The following is a 3,591-nucleotide window of genomic DNA, read 5'->3' as shown; positions in this document are numbered from 1 at the left end:
GCTGGGGCTGCTGGGCAGGGCTCACCAGGCAGGAATAACTTGGCCTGAATCTCTTGTGACAATTGATACCAGGTCGGACTGGCCCTCAGGTTGTTTGGTGCAGCCTCTTCTTGGGGGAAAAAGAATAAATTTAAAAAAAAAAAAAAAAAGAAAGAAAGAAAAAGAAAGGTGGGCAGGACATGGGTTTGCTTCTTGAAATGGGTTTGCTTCTTGAGGACCAGGGGTGCCTTGTGGCAGCTCTCACAGCTGAGGGTGCTGGGAGCCCCAGAGGAGGTGCAAGGCTGGGGGAGATTTGTGCCTCTTTTCTTGGGGGAGGAGGGCTGTGGCAGGGGGGGAGGGCTGTGGCGGGAGGGCTGTGGCAGCCCCGGTGGCCACATTTCTGGAAAACAAAACCCAAAAGGTTTGGGCTGAAGCGTTTGCTGGGAGGGGCTGCCCTGGCAGGGCTGTGTGTCCGGCACTGAGGGCACTGCTGGGGGAGCTGCTGCTGGTTTTGCTGCACCCACGTTGCTCTCAGCTTGGAGGTGATCCAGCCCCTTTCCCTGGATCCAGCCCCTTTCCCTGGATCCAGCCCCCAGAGCCATCCAGGCCACGTTCCAGTTTCCAGTTCCCTTGAGCAGCAGTGGGGACCCTGCACCCCTGCACACTATTAATAACGTGCCGGGCTGGTCTGGCAGCCCCTCCTGGCAGCCTCTGAGCCCCTCCTGGCAGCCCCTGAGCCCTCCTGGCAGCCCCTGAGCCCCTCCTGGCAGCCCCCAGGGCTGCAGCTGCTGCAGGAAACTTCTGAGGGGTCTGTCCCTCTTCTCTAGATCTGCAGCCTCTGGATCCAAATGCCCTACAGACCTGGACTCATTGTGCTTTGGAGCCTGGAGAGGAGAAGGCTCAGGGGGAGCTGGTCAGGGTACAGAAGTACCTGGAGGGAGGGTGTGAGGAGGCAGAGCTAAGAGCTCCAGGGGGACTTTCCAGCTCTTCTGTGAGGCTGTGGTTTCGTGGGAGCTACAGGGCACAAAAGGGGGCTTCATCTCTGAGTCTGGGCTCTGAAGCCCCTGGGCTTTGGGGCCAGTCCCTGCCCTGGGAAGGGACGTGTCAGGCCCCAAGTGCTGCCCCCCGAGCTGCTGCTCAGCCCAGGCACGGGCAAGGGAATGCAGGAGGGCTGGAGGAGATCCCACTGCATCCTGCAGAGTCAGCCCGGCTGAGGAGAGGGACAAGGCAGGGGAGAGGTGACTTTGTCCCTTCCCTGGGTGCCCTGCAAGCAGAGGACAAGAGCTGTGCAGAAAACTGACTGTGTGGGAGGAGAAACCTCCTGGGAGGAGAGGGCTGTGTCCCCTGGTGCTGTGTCTGTGTGTGTGTGTCATGTCTGTGTGTGTGTCATGTGTGTGTGTTTGCACATATGTGAGTGATGTGGGCACATCCCTGCTGCTGGCAAGGCAGGAATGTGCTCCAGGACCCTCTTCTGGTACAGGGCTGAGACCCTACATGAAAACCACCTCGTGTGTGGAAAGACTTCTGCAGTCTGGGGATGGGTCTGTCTGGGAAGTTGTGCTGCTCTGGAGCCCAGAGGTGGCTGCTGCTGGTGATGCTCTGCATGGGGAGGCTGGAGACAGCCCTGTGGCCTGTGACATGATGCTGGGGAGATCTGTCCCAGCTCCTGCTGAGGCTCTCAAGTTCCTGAGAGGAGCTGAGGTTTCTGGAGGTGCTTTTGGACACAGCCCTTAGGCTGTTTCTGTACTGCAAGAAGCAGAAAGGACCTGCCAGGTATCCCTGCCAGTGCCTGGGGAAGAGGAGGCATAAGCAGACCTGTCCTTCACCTCTGAGGTCACTCTGAGCTGCCATCAGAGCTGGCCTGGATGCATCTCCCTCTTGCTGCTGCCCAATCTGCTCCCTGGCACTGGGTGCAAACAGGGAGCAGCAGGGCCAGCAGGAGCAGGGCTGGGTGGGCTGCCCACCCTCCCAGCCCACCCACCCCCCCTGGCTCCAGCTGCTGCCCCAGCCCTGCCTGCCTTGCCCTGCCAGGAGCTCAGTGCCCTCCCTTGCATCCCTGCTGAGATTAAGGGCTGTTTCCAGGAGGTTCCTTCGAGTGCAGGATTGTTTGTGTAAATATTTGGACGTTTCTCAGACGTGACTGTTGAGCAACCTGCACCTCATGCATATTCAGAAGGCCTCCAGTGGTTGCTCCTCTCCTGCAGGTGGGAGCAGGGCTGGGGCCCTGGGGTGGGTGCTGTGCTGGGGGACAAGCTGGGGAGAGCCCACCCAGCTGTTCCCTGGCCTGGAGCAGGGACCACTGGTGGTGCCTCAGTGCTGAGCACAGAGCCCGGGCAGCCCCGTGGCTCTGGGCTCTTCCTGGGGGAGGTTTAGAGCCAGGTGAAGCAGATGCAGAAGATCTGGAGCTGCTGGATTCCAGTTTTGCTTCACTCCTGCATCCCGACCACCTGGGATGCTCCACGTGCTCACCCCCAGCTGGCCCATCCCATTCAGCCCCCACAGACCTGCCTTGTTTTTCCTACTCTACGACTCCCTCCCTCCATCCCTGCCCATTTCCCTTCTTTTCCCAAGTGACTGGAGAGCTCTCAAGCCCTTCAGCATCATCCCAAGCTTGGCCCCTACCATCCCATCACACAAGTGGTCCCCAGTGCCCTCCTGGTGTGGGGCCCAGCTCTCCCCAGAGATGTGAGGCTCTGGAAGCTCCAGAGCTGTTCCCTGCCTGCTGCTGCTGCCCCTGCTGCTGCTGCTGCTCCTGCTGCTGCTGCTGCTGCTGGCAGGCAGGGCACCTGCTGCCCTGTGGCTGCTCTCTGGGGACAGCACTAAGCTGGTGGCTTCTTCTTGGAGACTGGCCACACAGCAAGGTCAAGCCAGGCCTCTGGCCACGTCCCCAGCCAGTGCTGGAGGTGGGATGAGATGGGTGGCAAAGCTGGCAGATCCTGGGATGGGCTGGGAGACCTTCCTGAGCTGCAGGAGGGAGCTGTGGGGTTCAGCTGCAGCTGCCACTTACCCCGGGGGCACTGGGGACATTGAGGGGGACCTGCTGGCTGCTCCAGTGCTGAGGGGTTTCTTACTGGCTGCTCTGGGCAGTAATGCCCCGTTCCTTGTGGAGGGTGAGGAGACCTGTGTCCCAGCCTGCCTGGCTGTGCAGGAGGAGAACAGTTCTAGGGCTTGTCTGCCTTCCCCAGGACTGACAGGCTGCAGGGCTCTGCCATCAGGTGCTTGGGGGGGGGAGCTCAGGGCTTTCCCCTCCCTGCTCCCCAGCTGGGAACACTCTGCTCTCACACAGGAGAGATGCCCTGGGCCTCAGGGGACAGGCTGGGGACCCAAGCAGCTCACCTGGGAGAGGCACCATGAGCAGAGGCTTCTCCTGCCTCCTGGGAACCAGGGATCTGCGCTGGCACTTGCAGGGACAAGGACCCCTGGCTCTGCTCCCAGGACCAAAGTGTTATCACCCTCTGCCCAACAACACGGGGCCCTTCACCTCCCTGGGGGAGGTGGCCACTCCGACCTCTCCTGGTCCTCAACACTCTCCTCCCTCTCCCAGCTGCAGCCCCAGGCCTGGGATGCAGCAGCAGCTGCCGGGAGGGCTGCCAGGCCGTGCCATCCCCGCCT

The 3,591-nt window shown here is 61.1% G+C and overlaps 1 protein-coding gene across 1 annotated transcript in view; it reads left to right on the top strand.

Moving 5' to 3' along the window:
- The window catches only part of TMEM240 (transmembrane protein 240), a gene marked incomplete at its 5' end in the record, with an annotated part of 15,223 nt that overhangs the window by 7,921 nt on the left and 3,711 nt on the right, over nucleotides 1-3,591 (top strand).

This window comes from Chaetura pelagica, unplaced genomic scaffold (genome assembly GCF_000747805.2).
Source record: "Chaetura pelagica isolate M959 unplaced genomic scaffold, ChaPel_1.0 scaffold159, whole genome shotgun sequence".
NCBI lineage: Eukaryota > Metazoa > Chordata > Aves > Apodiformes > Apodidae > Chaetura > Chaetura pelagica.
Note: the sequence above shows the minus strand (reverse complement) of the source record. Positions and strands in the feature narration are given on the sequence as shown.